The sequence below is a fragment of the Ambystoma mexicanum genome, chromosome 6q (assembly GCF_040938575.1).
Source record: "Ambystoma mexicanum isolate Mex_15411 chromosome 6q, UKY_AmexF1_1, whole genome shotgun sequence".
In the NCBI taxonomy this organism is placed as follows: domain Eukaryota; kingdom Metazoa; phylum Chordata; class Amphibia; order Caudata; family Ambystomatidae; genus Ambystoma; species Ambystoma mexicanum.
The window spans coordinates 376702870-376722416 of NC_090937.1; positions in this window are offsets into that span (position 1 = coordinate 376702870).

The window sequence follows — 19547 nt, forward strand, 5'->3', positions numbered from 1 at the left end:
GCGCCGCTTAATACCTCAGCCACGTTCCAGAGGCACACTTTATAATCAGTTTTACCGGTGGCTATATTTATACAGGAGATACACTCCTGCAGACTCCCAGACCACGAGAAGATTCCAGACACCCTTTTTTGCCCTGCAAGACTCCAGCTATGGCAAGTGATAAAGGGGAAGTATATTGGGTGGAATTCTATGACCAGGAGGAGGAAGTGCAAGAAGAAGAGAGAGATCTCTCACTTAGTTTCAAAAGAGTGCTGGGAGACTCTTTGGTCAGAGCAGTAGCTCAAGGGGTACAACCGATACAGGACAGACTCCAGGTCCTGGAGAGTCTATTAGGCACTAAAGCTGGCGGGCATGAAGATCCAGGGGAAGGTACCTCCACAAGACCTCTGGAAGATATTAATAGGGGGTGTAAGGGGGCCCGGAAGAGGAAACACTCTTCTACCCCCCCGGCTCTATCAGGGGACTAGATGAACAGCCCCAGGAGGCATCTGATGCTTTTTATAGACTTAAAGAGGCTTTCTTAGCCAAATCAGCAGTGCCATGCCTCGTACCCCCGACCCCAGGGGCAGATAATGTGGGGATCGAAGGCTCCTTGTCTGAGGAAAGTGAAGATGAAGTGGAAGATGACAAGAACCTTCTAGGTGCAGAAAGACCTCTGAAACGCCCAAAGCAGACAAAAGTAAAGCCAGCGCAGTGGAGGCTACCCCTGACGAATACATATCTGATATGTTCGAGCCGGAGTCTATAAGGCACCCACGCTCCACCGAATGGACCCCCTCACCAAGAGTGGCGGTTTACATGGCTCAGAAGATATGTAAACCACTAGAAAAAGACACAAGGTTCATACTCAGAGCAGAATGCCCAAGACCAGACTTGAGCGGGAAAGTCGCAGAGACCCCGGAATTAGACCAGAAAATGCTCACATTCATTTCCAAAGCGAATAAGGATATAAGAAAGGGCATGGACCAGGCCTGGCATTCATGCCAGGATAAAGTGCTAGCTAGACCTGACTGGGCCCTTAGCGAACATCATGGACCTCGCTGAGAGGGCCAAAGACACTGGGGAGCCAGTGGATCCTTATATCCTGGCTAATTGGGCACAATGCACCGTTTGCCTGTTAGGAAACGCACATTCGGCAATCTCTGTGGAAAGAAGGAGATCTACATTACTCAAGATAGACAACAAATTGGGCGATTTAGCCTCATACGAAGCTAGCGAGGGAGCGCAAGGTCTACTCTTTGGGGAGACCTTCGTTAAAGAAATGAGCAGGGTCGTTGGGACATATACTGCACTCGAGAAGGCTCAGTCAGCTATCAAGATGGTTTTCCCAGGGCGAGTTTTTGCCGGGGCCGGTCGATTCAGGGGCCGCTCGACCGGCCGGTTTAACTCCAACAGAAGGCCACAGGGGCCGAGAGCCCAATACTGGGAATCGCGGCAGCAAGACGCCTTCTTCCCTAATAGAGGTTGAGGATTTAGAGGAAGAAGAGGAAGATGTTACTCCAGATACCAGTCGAACAACGCAGGTAAGAGTGCGCGCAGCAAACTACCCTCCAGTAGGGGGCAGAACCGCGCTTTTTATGCACAATTGGCGAAAGCTTTCCACAGATGCCTGGGTGCTTCAGGCTGCGCAGGGATACAGGTTAGACTTTGTGAGTTACCCCAAACAGAGAAGACCCCCTCTGCGCTTGCATTGTTCAGCGACGGAAGCGTCATTGCTAGACAAGGAGTTGCGAGAGTTAGCACAGGAACAAGCCATAGAGAGAGCACAACCGCATTCCTCAGGTTTCTTGAACAACATGTTTTTAGTGCACAGGAAGGGCAAAGTTCAACCTGTCATAAATTTGAAGGAGCTCAACTGCTGGCTAGTCTACAAGCACTTCAAGATGGAAGGGGTCCATCTGCTGGCAGATCTGCTCAGGAAAGGCGACTGGTTAGCGCGGCTAGATCTGAAGGATGCATACCTGACAGTACCGGTAGCCATCCAGGATCGCAAGTTCCTCCAATTTCTCTGGAAGGGCCAGAAGTGGCAGTTCAAGACACTACCTTTCGGGCTAGCGTCAGCCCCGTGGGCCTTTACGAAACTAATGAGACCTCTGGCAGCAGCCCTCAGGGACGAAGGCATACGAATGATCATCTATTTGGACGACATTCTTTTTATGTCAGAGGACAGAGAGAGACTAATAAGTCAAATCAAATGGGCAAGCAACCTGATTCAAGAGTTAGGGTTTCTCATCAATATAGAAAAGTCGGAACTAGTACCCAGCAGGAGAATAGAATTTCTGGGTTTTGTGATAGACACAAGGAAAGCTTCTCTAGAGCTTCCTGTCACCAAGATCAGATCAATAAAGAAGGATCTGATAACGGCTCTGAAGAAGCCGATTATATCGCTTTGCAATCTAGCCAGGATAGTGGGTCTCCTAGCAGCTTCGATACAAGTGATATTTCCAGGGCCCTTGCACTACCAGGCCCTTCAAAGGCTCAAGATTCAATTCCTGCAGAAAGGATGGAGGTACTATCACCTAGTTCCTTTAGACGTAGACAGCAAGTTCGAAATTCAATGGTGGCTAAGCAACATGGAGGCCTGGAATGGCAGAGCCATCTTCGGAGACACTCCAGGGATGGTCATAGAATCCAACGCCAGCAGAACAGGCTGGGGGGCGAGATGCGGTCTTGTCGAGACCGGCGGGAAATGGTCAAAAGAAGAGTTAGATATGCACATAAATTGCCTAGAACTATTGGCAGGGTCGTTCGCAGTCAAAGCATTCACCAAGGAGCAGGCGAGATGCTGTATCCTCCTGCGCATGGACAATATCTCCGCAGTGAGGTACATCAACAAGCTGGGAGGCACGAAATCCAAGATGCTAGCCGAATTAGCGAAGGATTTCTGGCATGCTTGCTTGGAAAAGGAGATAGCAGTGAAAGCAGAGTATCTTCCGGAAGCAAAGAATACAGTCGCAGACTGGAACTCCCGTTACCTGACAGACTCCAGCGACTGGAAGCAGCACGAATCATTCTTCGAGAAATTGCAGCAGAGATGGGGCCCTTTCGTTATAGATCTGTTTGCATCGAGACTGAATGCCCACCTGCCAAAATATTTCAGCTGAAGGCTGGACCCGGGAGCATCCGGGACAGACGCGTTCATGCACAGCTGGAGGGGACCCATTCACTATGCCTTTCCCCCGTTCGTGATGCTGGCGAGGGTCCTAGCAAAGACTCGCAGAGAAGGAGCAGAGCTAGTGATAGTGACGCCAGAATGGAAATCGCAAGCATGGTTTCCAGTTCTGATGGAACTTTCTATGGATTTCCCGCAGAGGATTGCCCACAGGATGGATCTCCTAGTCAGTCCGAGGGGCGAAGCACACCCGTTGATTCAGAACGAGACGCTGCACCTCTTGGCGTGCAATATTTCAGGCGTAGATGGTGCCTGCCAGGCCTTTCACAACAAGCTACAGAGCTTATCAAGGTATCGTGGGCTCCATCCACGATCAGGAGCTATGATTCCGCTTGGCAGGCCTGGGACAGATGGTGCAGGGGGAGGGGTGTTTCTCCCGTTTCAGCTCCTATAGAGCATATTCTAAACTTCTTAGCAGAATTGACATTCAGCGGTACAGCTTTCAGAACCGTAAATGTTTACAGGTCAGCCATTTCAGCAGGGCAAGACCATATAGACGGAAAACCACTGGGGGAACACCCAACAATAACTAGACTCATTAAGGGAGTGAAGCTTACCAAACCACCTTTACCTAGATATTCAACACTATGGGACATTAACAAAGTTTTGCAATTATTTGAACAATGGCCTCGCAATGACCAGTTATCGAATCGGCAGCTGTCAGGCAAGCTCGCCACATTACTCTGTTTGATTTCCTGCAGGAGAGTTTCTGATGTTAAAGCTCTAGAGATAGATAGAAAGATCTTTTATCCAGAGGGCATAGCGTTTAACCTGGCGCAGCGTACCAAGACTAATTCTAAGGTAATTAATTACCCTTATTTCCCAGACAACAGTAAACTTTGCGTAGCGAGATGCATTAAATGCTATGAAGCAGCAACAGCGGCAGTTAGACCCCACGGAGTCACTCAGCTCCTTATTGCGCGAAGAAAGCTTTATAAAGCCGTGGCTCCAGCTACCATTGCTAGATGGGTGAAAGAAATTATGGAACTCGCTAGCATTGACATTTCTGTATTTGGGGCTCATTCGACCAGGGGATCCTTGGCTTCCGCAGCTTTCGCAGCCGGAGTTCCGCTGCAGGAGATCCTGAAGGCTGCAGACTGGTCTAGTGACTCGGTTTTCAGAGCTTTCTATTTTAAGCCGCTAGCGAACATTGCATCTGCGGTGATTGAAAGCTTTGAACACGCATAATGATCGCCTCCGGTCTTGTCATAGAATGAAGATTGCCAAAGCGCATAGCGCAGGAAGTCTTGATTCTATTAAAGACACAGAGACGATCATTATCCCTCCCAAAGGGAATGTCGCTCTGTAAAGTATAGAAGTCTGTTCGTTAACATGAGGTTTTTTCCTTTGGAATAGGGAGCGAATTCCCCACCCGAATATATGTATTTTTGATTTTCCTTTAAGGAGAGGAGATGAAGAATTCAAGAGAGTGATGCAATGTTCTTCCCGAGTCAGGAGAACCCCGTTAAGGAAAGACAGGAAGAAAGTTACCGTTCATTAAGGAGCAGTTTTAAGACAAGATCAGGCTGAGCAACAGAAAAGAAGAGGAAAGCACCTAGGCAGAGGAGGACCTATACTGTGAGGGGGAGCCCTATTGGTGGTTCACACTGAGGCTGGGACTAAAGGTTACCTGGAGCCTCATGGGACATGTAGTAGAGACAGAGTTTGATCTGGTTAGAAGATCCATGTTGGATAAAGTTTCGAGTTTGTTTAAGTTTAAAAAAAAAAGAAAAAAAAAGAAAATGAACATGATTTGAAAGGCTGTGTTTAAGCAGTATTAAAGAAGAATAAGCATAATGATCGCCTCCGTGTCTTTAATAGATTCAAGACTTCCTGCGCTATGCGCTTTGGCAATCTTCATTATAATGGAGGACAGGATTCCTAAAGCAAATTCCAATGGGTGAGTTGCTTGGTTTTATCATTAAGGTTGCCTAACACGAATCTCACCTTACATTTCATTCACTTCCTCACCCCCAAGAGCTGAAAACCGGGTACAACAAATCTGTGATCATTGAATGGCTTTCAGAGGGAACTGTCTTTGGGCAGCAAATGCACGTTTAAAGCAACACAGCCTTCAGTTTGTGAAGACTGATGCCTCCTTATAAAATATGTGCATACGAACTGCCTCAGTGGCTTAATTCTACAGCAAAATCCTATATAAACTAATATAGGGAGAGGGAGGGGGCTGCTACAGATTATCACAGGACAGGTGCCAGTCCGCGGGGAAGTCAAACCCCTGGATGACCACAGAGTCAAAGAGCCTCCCATGTATTTATTTTTTTATTTATTTATGGCATTTGTTATACGCCCAAACCCTTGGGTATCACGGCGTAGGTTACAGTGAGATTTACATTTCTGGTTGGATTGGAGGCAAATTTACACGCATAAAGTCAAACTACAGATATGGATATTCAACATCAGTTTACAAAACTAGGCAGGGATGCATGTGCACTAATCAAGAGCCGTGATCTACCCATGGTGTGGGGGTGCCATTTATATTGCAAGGGATGAAAGGTGCCTTTCCCTTTATTTAAAAAATAAAATAAACATACTTTCATGCAGTCTCCTCTCCCGCTGCACCCTGGCTGAGTGACAACTGGAAAAGGGGCCTCTTTCTATTGCAAAGCGCTTTCTATTTTTCTTGATGCCAACACTGTTTTTCACATTTGTGGAGAACTGTCTGTGCTCCGTGCATGGAATTATTAGAGTGATTTAAATAATGAAGTGGCCCATTGCCATTAGCACAGTGGTTCTCGCTTCAACAGGCTGTTTGACTTCTGTCATCAAATAATTCTAACCCTTTACCTGGGGGTTAGGATACTCCATAGTGAGTGTTCCTCACCTGCGCCAAAAGGTGTGCTTTATTCACCTGCTAGTGGTTGCAAGTTACCTGCCTGGACTTCATTTGTAGGCCTCTTGCTCATGCCGTTCCTTGGACGAGTTGGCCTGCATGGTATTTCACAATCACGGACAGCCACCCCAATGCTCAGGTTTGGGACCAGACTGTGCTCATGTCACCACATTGCTAGGGCCTATTAGGCGCTACCTGCGCCTTGGATGAATATTGAAACCAGGACGTTGCACTAATGCTCCCAGTCTCAGAAAGTTGAAGAGAAACAGCAGCTAGCGATTGCCACAGTGCAGTCATATAATGTATGTAATGTATGTTTTCTGAGCAACCCGGCTCTTACAATGACAGCATTAACTTGTGAAACCGACTATTCAACAGCAGATTAACCTTTGTTGCCAATAGACCTTTGAAATGAGTCCCTGGTTTAGTAACTGTATGGAGAATCTGCCATTTAATGTATTGAGCCATTTATTTTTATTTAATGAACATTACAATCAAAACAATGCATTTTGGCACAAAAATGCCTACAAAACGCTTTAACATTGATTTACAGAGCAGAGGACCAGTGTCCTTATCAATGGGCGAGAGGATGTGGGAATAAGAACAGATGATGCAAGTGGTGGGTAGAAACATGAACCACGGACAAGAACAGAAGAGCATGATATAGGAATGGGATAGTGGCAGAAGTGCTAAGTTTTAGGATTTAGGATGAAGGTGTGAGGGATAATTGCTGAGGGGTAGTCGTAGAGAGGTAGGGGAGAAGATAACAGGGACATGTGGTGAGGTAGAATGCTATGCAAGTGGTTCTTCAGAAAGGAGGAGAGCTAAGAGGTTGGATTTAAATAGAGCTAGATTTGGAGTAGTGCAGAGAGGAAGAGGTGCAAAGAGGGAGAGGCAGAGCATTCCAGAGTAAGGGAGCAAAGAGAAGAAGAAAGCTGAAATGAGAGGGAGCGCATGGGACATCAGAGGTGAGAAGGATCTGAGCAGAGGATGATAGTAGGGAGCAAGGGGGAGAGTAGGGCATGAGATGGGCCAATACGCAGGGTGAGGAAAGTCCAAACACAACTGTCCGCAACCATCTCCCAAAATACACATGTAACAAGTTAATGTTAAAGTGAGACCCTGCTGACCATGTGACAATATCATGTCACAAATCCCCAGGTACAAATAGTCCTACAATGACAGAATAAAAAGCAGCCTCAATGTGTGCCACATGAACATACACTGGCCAGGCGTCTCACAGCCTGAGCCTCAATGAGCTGCTATTTCTAGAATAGATTTCCTAATAAACACATCACTGTTCCTCTCATGTGTGAAGGATATGATATGAAATCATATGAAATTATATGGCAATTATAACGTGCCTATGCACAGTGTTTGAAGGCGCAACGAGGCATGGGAGGGGGCACAGATGGAAGACAGAGACAACTATCTCACTAGGCCAGGTGACATTAAGATGGCACAAGTGCAGGGGAAGTGGGGAAGGGGAAAAGCGCAGGGGGAAGGGCGAAGGGGCAGGGCAGTACACAGGAAGGACATTAAAATAAATACTATAACAAAGCAATTAATTAAAGTGCGGCCAGCTGGTGGCAAGTGCAAGGGTAAGTGCAGACATCAGGTGTCAAATGCTGGTAAGGGGCTGTAGGAATACAGAAAAACAGCTGGTGAAGGGAAAAGCACTACATGTGTCTTACACAGCATCGCTCAAATCATGTGCCAATATCCTGAGCATGTAAATCTCCCACAGTTATCCCCACCTCCCTCACAAACACAGTGAGGGCTAATACACAGTAATGCTGCACATGTGAAAGCAAATGCCATTTTACCATGCACAGCCAAACTCCCACTTTACACTCCACCACCGGTCAACCACATTTGTATACTCACCCCGCAAATGGAACCAAAATATGGCGCATGCATGCAAGTAACCACACACATGACCAACGATGGTCAGAACCAGGCCCACTAAATGGACTACCAAACTGGTACACTGCAAAAATAACTGTGAGAAACAATGACTGTGAGATAAGAAAATAAATTATATTAAACAGTTGTATTGTGTTCAAAATCTGTCCATGGAAAAAAATTATTTACAATACCACCAAAAAGAAAAAGATTACCACATGGTGAACACTAAAACACACACTAATAAAACTATGTACAAAATAAGCATGGAGTAATGTCCAAAGTCCATCCAAATAATAAAATCAATAAAAGGAAAACCACACATGAAGAACTATGTACAAAAAATGGACTAATGTCCAAAAGCTCCAAATAATAAATAAAATCAAGGGAAACTTATATCTAAAAATCTATGTACAAAGGCAGCGGGCTAGTCCTCCTCACCAATGTCGCTCAATGTTTGGGCCAGGGTATCATCGAGCACTGCGTCCACTTCCACAATGCAAGCCTCCTCGAGGTCCTCGAGGTCTTGCAGGTCCACCAGCATGGCCCTCTCCCTCACCTCAAAGTCCCTGCAAGCCTCCTCGAGGATGAGGCGATGCTGCCTTGCCCAATGCAGTTCAATCTCTGCCCTGGCCATGGTGAGTCTCACCACCAGAGCCCTCGGCCTCGCTGCCGTGGAGTTGCCACTTGCCTCCAGAGGTGTTTGCTCAGACATGGCAGCCCCCAGGCAGGTGTGGGTGGGAAGGGTGGTCCTGGGGCTGGGTTGTGGAGCGGTGGTGATGGTCTGGCACGTTAAGAGTCTTCTGAATCAGCTGAGGTGGTCACAGGGCTGAGGACAGGAGCACTGGCGATGGCTTAACAGAAAGCACTCAAATTGAAGGGCAGGTGGGCAGCAGGCACACAAAGTGGGAAGGCAGCAGCAGATGGCTCGTTGGAGGCAGCTTAGGGCAGCAGGAGGCAGGTAAAACGGCTCGTAGGCAGGAGCATGTGGGTCTTCCGTGTTACTCGTGTGGGCAGCCAGAAACAGAGTGACGGTTACTTTGCGCGTGCAAAATGAGCATATACACGTGATATCAGAGGAAAGGGCCTAATTGCGTAAGTTATGTGACATGTGCTGGCAGTTGGGCGATGGTACGCCGTGGCTGTTGGGCATTGGCGCTCAGATTCTGGATAAAGGAGTGCGTAGGATAACATCACACAGCTTGTGCGAGTTGGAGCGGACAGACGTGTAGACTTCTGAGATTTTTGGGGTGCCATGCATTTTGTTCACTACTGTGACAGTGCGAACTTCTTATTTTGGTGGAGGATTTGCCTCCATGCACACGTGTGTGTTTTTTTCTTTTTATGAGGCTAATGGTGAGTCACGTACACAGTATTCATACTCTGGGTGCCCCTGTGTATCACATACTCCCATTGTTAACATCAAAGTGGCTTTCGTGAGTTTTGCGTATGCATTTTATGTGTTGCTGGGTGCCACAGCATACTGCGTAATACTTTTTCTTTCGTGAGCTACCGAGGGGGCGCGTAAATGCTTTGTTGATATTTGGGGTGCCTGTGCTTTACATGCCCCATTCATTTTTTCACCAGGGGTAATATTGAACCTTGCTGAACTACACAAGTATGTTTTACATCATGTCCCATGCCCCCTCACTCCTATTGCCGAGGACAATTTCTTGTTGGGCCTCCCATTGTACAAATCCATCTGTACCATGATTGGGAAGGCCCCAAGAGGAAAAGGTGGTAGAGGTGGCTGAGGTGGCCAGGGTCAGGGTCGTGCAGCGAGAGCTGTGCACCACCCCCAACTGGGTCAGGGGGCTACAGGTGATGCTGATGTCCCCACCAACCAGGGTTAGGGGGGTTTAGGTGATGCTGATATCCCCACCAACCAGGGTCAGGGAGCTACAGCAGTATCTGTTGTGGTCCCCCACACAGGTACACAAAGACGCAGGGGCAGATGCTGTCTCTGCCTCCAAGGTGAAGAGATGTTCAGGCAAAAACCCTGTCCCCAAAACCCAGCCTCAGGGATCTGTAGCGACGCCTGTAGTGGTCACTGCCCAAGTACACAGAGGCGCAGGGGCAGCTGATGGCTGTGCATACAACGTGAAGGGCTGTCCATGCCAAAGACCTGGCACCAGCTCCCTGGGTCAGGGATCAGCAGGGTCATCTGCTCTCCCAAGCACCCAGGTGGAGGCACCTGCAGAGGTAGCTTCTGTCCATAGCCGGCAGGGCCAGGGAGCTACAGCAGTTTCTGTTGCCCCTGCCCAGGTACACAGACACGCAGGGCAGATGCTGTCTGTGCGTCCAAGGGGAAGGGACATCCATGCAAAACAACTGGCGGCAACTCCCTGGGTCAGGGATCTGCAGGGTCATCTGCTCTCCCAAGCAACCAGGGTGAGGCACCTGCAGAGGCAGCTGCTGCCCACAGCCACCTGGGTCAGGGAGCTAGAACAGGATCTGTCGCCCCGCATCCCTCGGTTCACGTACACGCAGGGGCAGTTGCTGCCTGTGCATCCAAGGGGAAGGGACGTGCAGTCAAAGCACCCTGGCTGCAGCTCCCAGGTTGAGGGACCTGGAGGGCCAGATACTGACCCAACATCAGTGGGTAATGGTATGTCCCAGGCCACTATTGGTCCAGCCCCTACTGCCCTGAGTGGTCACAGCCACACAGGGTCTGCACCACCTTCCAAGAGGCAAAAGCGTGCAGAACAGGGAAAGGCTCAATTGCAAAGCATGGCAAAAGAGGCTGCCATGTCAAGGAAGAGGAACTTCAATAAAGATGAACTCAACATCTTCGTGGACTACGTGCGCAAACACTACCGTGACATGTGCACACATGCCAGGGAGCACACATACGCCTGCTCAGTGAATGGTCCACTGGCAGCAAGTCACAGAACGCATCAACGCCTTGGGGAATGAGAGGCACACCACTTGTGAGGTCATTACCTCCACCGCCGAACCAAAGGGAAGCTGGGTGCCAACCTCGCTTCTGCTCTGGTGAATGGAGGTGGGTCACCACAGGAGCAGGATTTTGCACCACATGAAGAGTCCATGAGCGAGTTTATTGGTGTGGATCAGTTGCAAGGTGTGGGAGGACTGGAAAATTACGAGGAAACATCCGATGAGTGATTAAGTGGGTGCATCCTAATTATGTGTATGTAGATTAAATAAATGTGTATGATTATGTACCACTTCTTCCTGCATGTGTATGACGGACATGGGTGAACCATGTCATGGTGCATGGACCCGTGCTTAGTGTACTTACTGCAGAGTGCATACAACCCATGTGCTGCACATCAGTCGTAGATGTCTTTGGGACAGGAGTCATACACAACCGTCAGATATTGAAAGACATTCCCGACATGCCAACACAATGTGACATCTGCTATGTACATCAGTGTTGTCGGTGACTCAGCTATGCCAGTCATGTGCGTGTCTCTGAAACACGTGCTACGCATCATGCACTGCATGTTGTCCAACTTCCACCCACACGTCTCCATAGGTGGTTTCATGCTACCCATACCTTCCAAGCACACGGGAGGCGGGCGTGACATTGTGCCATGAGTGACATAGCATTTACTACACTGTGTAAATCCCTGCCGCAGCTATGGCACTGACCCCATTGTAAGAAATGTGTCTGGCATCATCCATGTTGACCTGCCACACTCAGCACACCCCCAATGGGTGCATGGTCCTGTCCCTCTTGTGTGTCACTGCCCCCACTTCCTATCTCCCAGCACATGTCATCACTCTCTCCACATCACACATGTAGGACACCACACATGTCTGTTGGCAAAGTCTGCAGTGCTTACATGTTCAGGGACATGGGATGTGGTGGCAAGTCTGCAGACGCCATGATTTCAGGGATTTTTGTACATAGTGTATGAATTCAAATTATGTCATGTTAACATGCATGTAAATGGGTTGCAGGACAGCATTGTGATGACATGATACTTCATGTCTTTGTGTGTCCATGTGCAGGTGATGAGACACAAGATTCAGGGGAGGAGGTAGAGGAGGAACGGGAAGCTGAGCCCCAACAGAGCACCAGTGGAGGATGTGTTGTGGCAGCCCATGAGAATCCACTGGTGCTACAGTGCATCCGGGGCATGACTCAGTATGAGTCCACCTCCAATGATACCAGTGGCTCTGGTGGTGAGCCGGACGTCCATTCCTCTATGCTGTTGGAGGTGAATGCATCAAGTGATGGTGCTGATGTAGCCCGTGCATCTGCAGGGGGTAACGTCCCCTCACAGGGCCAGTCATTGTTGTCACATCCATCTGTGGTGGTTACGGCTGCAAGGCCACTATTGGCTTCTGGTACTGGGACAGATGACCAAGGGAGGGATGCAGTCCTGCAGCCACAGACAGTGGCTTCATGTCAAGGGCCATGCTCCCTTGGGTCCGGCAGGGGTGGGGAACCAAACGTGGTGGACGTGTCACGGCTGGGGAGACAGTGTGGGAGCAGTCAATGTTGCATACTGCACAGCAACAGGGTGCTTCCCATTAGATGTTGGCTCAGGGCATGGATAGGGTGGCCAATTCCATGCTCTCCTGACAAACACAGGTAGAGCACCAGCTGCAGGCATCGCGGTCCAAATGCCGCTCACACAGGCTGCGCAGGGAGGCCAGCAACAGGAGCCGACGGGCCGACCTCTGTTCTCTGCAGGCATCCATGCTTGCAGAGGGTCAGACCCACAGAGCAGCCCTGAGACAAGAGTTACTGGCCCTCAGAGCTTCAATGGAAGTGTGAGAGGCAGCCCGCAGTACACACTGCCAACAGCAGATGGAACTGTTGACTCATACCATCTCGGAGGAACTATCTGCATCCCATGAGATGTTGCATGCGGACCTCTGAGGCTTCATGTTCCAGATGCATTCATCTGGGTCCCGTCTGGCTGCTGCCATGGAGTTCCAGGCCAGGGCCATGCGTGCTGAACCTCCCTTACCATTACCACTTTCCCATTCTACACGGGAAGGTAATGACAACAGCGACAGCCCTCCCAATCCATGATAGCCGTGCAGTCCATGTACCCATGGAAGGGGTTGTTTTTTCAACTTTCATACATGTGGGTGTTGACGTGCACCCTGTCCCTCCCCCCTCCTGGTTCGACCCCCTCTCTCCCAGTCCAAGATGGACATTTATTTTCTTTTTTTTCACCATCCCCTGACCAGATGTTGGCATGTCATATTTTGTTTTGCCCTTTCCTGGTTGTGGTCTTGGTTATTATTTGCATTGATTGCCCATGAGTTGTGCCATTAACTCCTTAGGGACTATGCAAATGCAGTTGTCTATGTGCAGGCATACCTAGTAAACCCATCTAGCATGTTTGCATGGGGGTGCACCGGGTGGAATGTGCAGCTAATCATAGCTTTGTTTTTCCATGGCACGTGTGTGCTGTGTCAATTATACTGCACAATGTCTTTTTTAATATGTTCGCACATGTTGTTCCAGTAATCCATGATGTGGCACTGACTGCTGTCCCAGCTAGGGCATCCTGCACCATTCTAAGTCCACACTCCTCATGCCCTCCACCAGACAATGTTGTTCCTTTAACAAATTAGGAAACACACTTACTGGTGAAAGTCATGTGGGATTGACAGCATTCAGACACAGTTATTCGGTAAGCATTTACACTGTCTTGCATGATGTGCATGCTTCATTGTTGGTCATCTTTCCTGCATGTGTCGGTTCTCTTATATGTCCTTTGCATGCTCACATGGCGTTGTGGTAATTTGGTAGGTGCTCATGTCACTGTGTAAGCTACCTATGTGGATACCTCAATGGGCGCACTGACTGTGCTCTGCAGCATGTCATTGTACATCGAAAAACCAGGCCATCGACTCCCTGATCTGTCATTTCCTTGTTATTCATTCTCTGTGCCACTCTCTCTCCCTCTCTCTCTGGTGTGGTACACTGTACTCCTGTACATATCAATGGACATTCACCCTGTGTTGAGCATGCACTCTGTGTTGTATGCATATTTTCTTTCTAGTATTAACTCTGATCATGTATGTGCATGTATGTTGTGCTGTTACTCTGCATTTCATTCCATGTAGTTAGAGAGTATCCCTATTGGGGTGCTTCATATGCAAGGCAGGTGAGTTCCACAGACAGGTGAGTGCATGGCATTTGCTGACACTTCGGTGGTGTTTGCATGGGAATGGGGAACCCCATTTGCCCCCTTGATGGCTGTGTGTGTGTCCCTCACCCCCCTTGTCACCTGTGATGGCTGTGGTATGTCCCCCACCCTCCCCCCTGGTCAACCTGTGATGTTGTGTATGCCTCCCACCCCCCCTGGTCGCATGTGATGTTGAGTGTACCCCCACCCACCCATGGTCGCCTGTGATGTTGTGTGTGCCCCCCACCTCCCCCATTGTTGCCTGTGATGTTGTGAGTGCCCCCCACATCCCCTATGGCACCGCATGTGAAGTTGTGTGTACCCCCTACCCCCCGGTCTCATGTGATGTTGTGTGTACCCCCATCCCACCATGGTCACTTGGATGTTGTGTGTACCCCCACACCCCCGCTGGTTACATGTAATATTGTGTGTACCCCCACCCCATTGTCACCTGCAATGTTGTATGTACCCCACACTCCCCCTGGTTGCATGTGATGTTGTGTGTACCCCCAAGCCCCCTGGTCGCCTGTGATGTTGTGTGTACCCCCCATGGTTGCCTGTCCCCCTCATTCTCCTCCCCCTCCCCTCTTCCCTCTCCCCCTAGCCACGGCCTCCTAAAATGACTTCCTGCATTTGTATGCTGCTGACACCTTGCAAAATGGGGCTAGGCAACAAGCACTTATGTAACTAAGTAATCCTCCTGTAACAGTGCAGCGATGGCCAAGGCCTGTTGTGCACTTTATGAATCCAAATGTTTTAAAAAAGAAATTATGGGAGGCTTTATGTGTCACAGAGGCAATTGGATGTCTAGTTTGGCATGGTGGTAGTGTTTCATTTGGAAACCCAAATTGAAATTAGTTTTAGTTCTAAGGGATGCACACAATGTAGGCTGATGTAACACTTCCAAGGACACATTCTCAGGGTGGGTTGGTGGGCACAGATGATTGGCCCTCTGTCATCATTGAATGGCACCTGGAATGTGCCAGGGCTGTGTGCACTCCACAGTGGCTGGAATTTAGGTGAAAAATGTGGCCACAAGCTGGGTACAGGCAGCCTCGCCACGTGCCCTTTGACCTGCCATGCACAATTGGCGTGCATGTGGTTATGGGTGTGGGGGCACAACCATATCCTCCGGTACCCCACGCCGCGTTGCAACATTGATCAGAACACATGCTGCCACAATGATCCTGCACACTAGTGGTGCATATAGCAACTCACCACCAGAGTGATCAAGGGAGCGGAAACTTGACTTGAACACTCTGAATGTATGCTCCACTATGCCCTGAGTTGCAATATGGGCAGTGTTGTATCTTACCTGGTGTGCCAGGGTTCCGTATTGGCGTCATCATGTAGGTGCTCAGGGGGTAGGCACTGTCCCCTGTAGAGGCAACGATGTTTGTCATTGGTGTGTATTTGTGTGTGTGTGACATGCATGCATGTGCACAGGCATTTGTACTCACCAATGAGCCATGTGTGTCCATGCGTCCCAGATTCCATGGTCCGATGTAGGGGTGACATTCTGAATATGGAATTATCATAGGTGGACCCCGAATAGTTTGCATATACACTCCACCCTCAAGTCACCCAGCTACCTCACGGAGAAATGTTGCATCTCGGGCAGACAGTGCACCACCAGAAGCCAAGACATATGCAGATTTGAAATGCACTGCTGCAAAAAGAAAAGGACCAGAAAACAAACCTTCTCTGGCTATGCCCTAGGACTATGGAACCTCCTCCCCATCAGTATCAGACTTGCCCCCACACTCCTAAAATTCATAAAAGAACTCAAGACTCCCCTTATCAAGGAGTCTGTCCTCCTCAACACCTAGGCCATAAAGTCATCCCTCACGCCACCTGACTCACTAGACGCCTCTAACCCATCTTGTCCCTGTGACCCGGTACAGCTGTACCCCTCCTCTGTACCCCTCTGTATCCTACCCACTGCTGTATATCTGTTCTGTTGTTAACAATGAAAAGTGCTCGGTTATGCATCTGTAATGTTTTACACATCTGTATAGTTCTGTATTATGTGACTGTGTTGGTGTATACCTGTGTAATGCACTCTGCTGCTTCTTGAAACTAGATCCACGCTCAATAAATACCATGATAATAATAATAAACTGAGTGTCATCGCAAAGAGTTGATAAGAGAAGACATAACAGGAGATCAAGGTGCCAAAAGCAGATGTATAAAGAGTGAAGAGAAGTGGACCCAAGCCTGACCCTTGGGGAACACCAACATTAAGGGGCATAAGTGGGGTGTAAGGCCATTCCAGGACACCTGGAAGTGTCTCAGGGCAGAATATAAAGCAAACCAAGCAAGGGCCTTGTCCCTGATGCCTCAGAGAAATAGTGTTGAGAGAAGGTACGAATGGTTGACGGTATCGAATGGCAGCAGAATTTGTGATACAGAAGAATGAGAGTAGATGAATGGTTAGCATGATGAACAGAAGGGATGTAGTTGTTAACATTGGGGAGAGCTGACTCATGAGTGCAGTGGTCAGAAGCCAGATTGAAGAGGATCCTGGGGGTAGTGTGTGTCAAGGAACTCAGTGATATTAGAATAGAATCAGAAATGCAATTTTGAAGTGTATGTTTTTTTAATTTATTATTAAAGTGCCATGAAAAAATGACAAGCACAGTGCAACCCACAAAATCAGCCACTCAAGCTCAAATTGTCGCTTTACGACTCAAAAACCCTTATTGTGCAAAAATATCTTGGGACCCAACAAAGTCAGCACTGAGTGGCCATTCAATTCAAGTGGACTGTTAAATGGCACTTCATTTGTAAAGTCTAGGCTTACATTATTGGAGTCTTTGGAGGTTTGGACAAAAAATAGCTCAGGAGCATCATTATTGTAGATCGTTAGCGGAGGAAACGTTTAAACATCTCATCACAGCCTGCCCTGCCATAGAGAGGCAAAGAATCGTTACACTGGGGAAATTTGTGATTAACAAAGAGTTTTTAACATCCGAATGTTTTTGGGCTAAATGCACATACGGCACGCAGATGTCTTTATGCTATGGAAAGATATAGAAAAGATGTTGGAGCAATCAGTCTCTTTTTTTAAATGAACTAAGACACTGATTTTATGTTGTAGTTTTTTGCTGTTTGGAACTATTTTGTACATACTATTGTTTTGACTATCGTTTTGACTATTTTTCTGTGTAAGAGGTGTATTTGCAAACCGTATAGGCACCTAAATACATAGTTTTTAACAATGACGATTTACTGCTAGGCAAGGTACAGATTACTCCATGGGGCATGCAACTCAGAACCACAACTTCAGTCAAGACATTTCTCTGAACTGCCTCTAACCAATTGTTGGTAGATGCATTACTCATCTCCTGGGGAAATGCAGCATTCTTCAAGACACTGTGAATCCCACAGGCGGGGCAATGACAGCAATATTAGGTGACATCACACACTACACTCAGATACTATAGAGAAGGTTGTTCTTTCCCTTTAAAGTGTAAAATCCGCCTGCCATTTTTAGTTCAGACTCATGTGTGGTGCTTTCACACCGACCAAAGGATGCAGTCGATGTAAGTGTTGTAGAGTAGGCAGTGCATCGTTTGTTCTGTTCTGTGTCCCCCACTACAAGACTTTGATAGTACTGCGCAAACACTGTTACTTTAAAGAACAAACCCTTGCAGCCTGTCGTCTATTATATAATTTAATGAAAAGAGAGGACCAATTGCTGCTCCCTCTCCACGAAAGGGGATGCTTGTGGAGAGTTTTATATGGCCTTTTCCGAGAAATGGGGGCTGGGGAATGTGTGATCCACAGGCAGGTCTATAAAGGAAGATGTACATCCATATTTCTGCATCTCCCACCTTTACCATTGCATCGCACTGACTGAGTCACCAGAGAGGGATTGTTTCAAGGGACCTAGGAAATGTACACTGCCCATCTTCGAATTTCCTGGATAAGATGGAGTACAGGGAGAGGTACAGAAAACACACAGCCTAAACTCCCCTTCATAAAGAGCATAAAGGAGCCCATATACAGATGATGATGGGAGGTTAGGTTCTCCTATTCTAGTCTCTTCAGTGGAGAGTTGACTGCCCTGATCGCATTCTGGGAATTTTCATTACTCCTAGTCCTACTCTTCCTTATCACAGTACTTATGAGGTAGACGATCATAGGGCAATCATCCCTATTCAAGGTAGTGTGAGGCAGGTCATAAGTACCGTAACAAGGAAAAGTACCGATTTGAGTAATGAAGATTATCGGTAAGTGATTGGGGAATTACCTCTGCGTCCCTCTTCCTCATCCCACTGAGGCATTCTTAAGCCTGTGCTGGATGAGCCTCTGACAAAATCACACACACCAAAGCGTATGCTACCTGTGCACCACATCATTATCCTACTCCCTTGTAACCTCTTTTAAGGGAATACCCATGCTCATAGGCAATACCCATTGTCTCGGAGGATAGCCCAGGGGCAACATGCTCACCTTGGAAGCAAGACGACACGGAGCACCACAGGTTCGATCCCTGGTCCGCGCTTAGAAACCTCTGGGTATTAAGTGCGTTATAAATAACCTATCATATCATAACACTTATTTCGATTAAATCAGCTCCCTGGCCATCAATAGTCATGCCATCGAGCCTGTGTTTTATGAACCGCCCAGGTCACTGCCATGGGAATATCTCGACCAAGCCCCTCTGTATATGTGCCATGCCCCTGTAAATCTCTCTTGCCCCACAAGGGGAGTGAAACCCCTTCCTGACAAAGCCATCCTGACAATGGAAGATCTGATCCATCGACTGATGGAGACCACCTCTGCTTTTCTGCCCAGTCCCTAGTCCCAAAGACGCCACAGGATATCCAAGTCCTGGTACCAGTAGGTCTAAGAGGCTAGGCAAGACGAGCTAAAGCATCTTTTATGGAGAGGATGTGCACTGAGAATCGAGGGCTGACCACAGCAGGATTGACCAGGACGTTTCTACAAAACAGAACCATTAGCACAGATCCGCACACCCGCAGAACACTACCTTCCTGACATTACCTCTCTGATTGCTTCCCGTAGTAGAGACTGAGAACGAAAATCTCAATCTAATTCCCCACATTGTCCACGCTCATTGTGCATCTTAAGTGAACGCTGGAAAACTTGCTTGAACTGGGGTAGCAACGTTTGCTGTATGTTCTCCTTCACAACCACCCTGTCGCTTTGGGAAGGATGGACGCAGATGCACAATCCCCGGAGGACTGCACATGAGGGGTACCCATTCGATATCCTCCACTAAAAAGATAGCACCTTGCACGTGTGATATTGCTGATGGGTATGTCCATCCTGAATAAACGAGTCTGTTAGCATCTTTTGCCTGGCAAGGTCTGAATTTCCTTGAATGCTGTTGCCTCTTCTGTACTGCTCCAGCCGTTGCTTGGTCTTCTGTTAATTCTATCCCCCACTGAAAAGAAGCTCCCCTGTGTTGCTCCCTTCATCCCACCTGCAGGAGGGTGAAGAACTCAGCAGTGGCTGACCGATCAAAAAC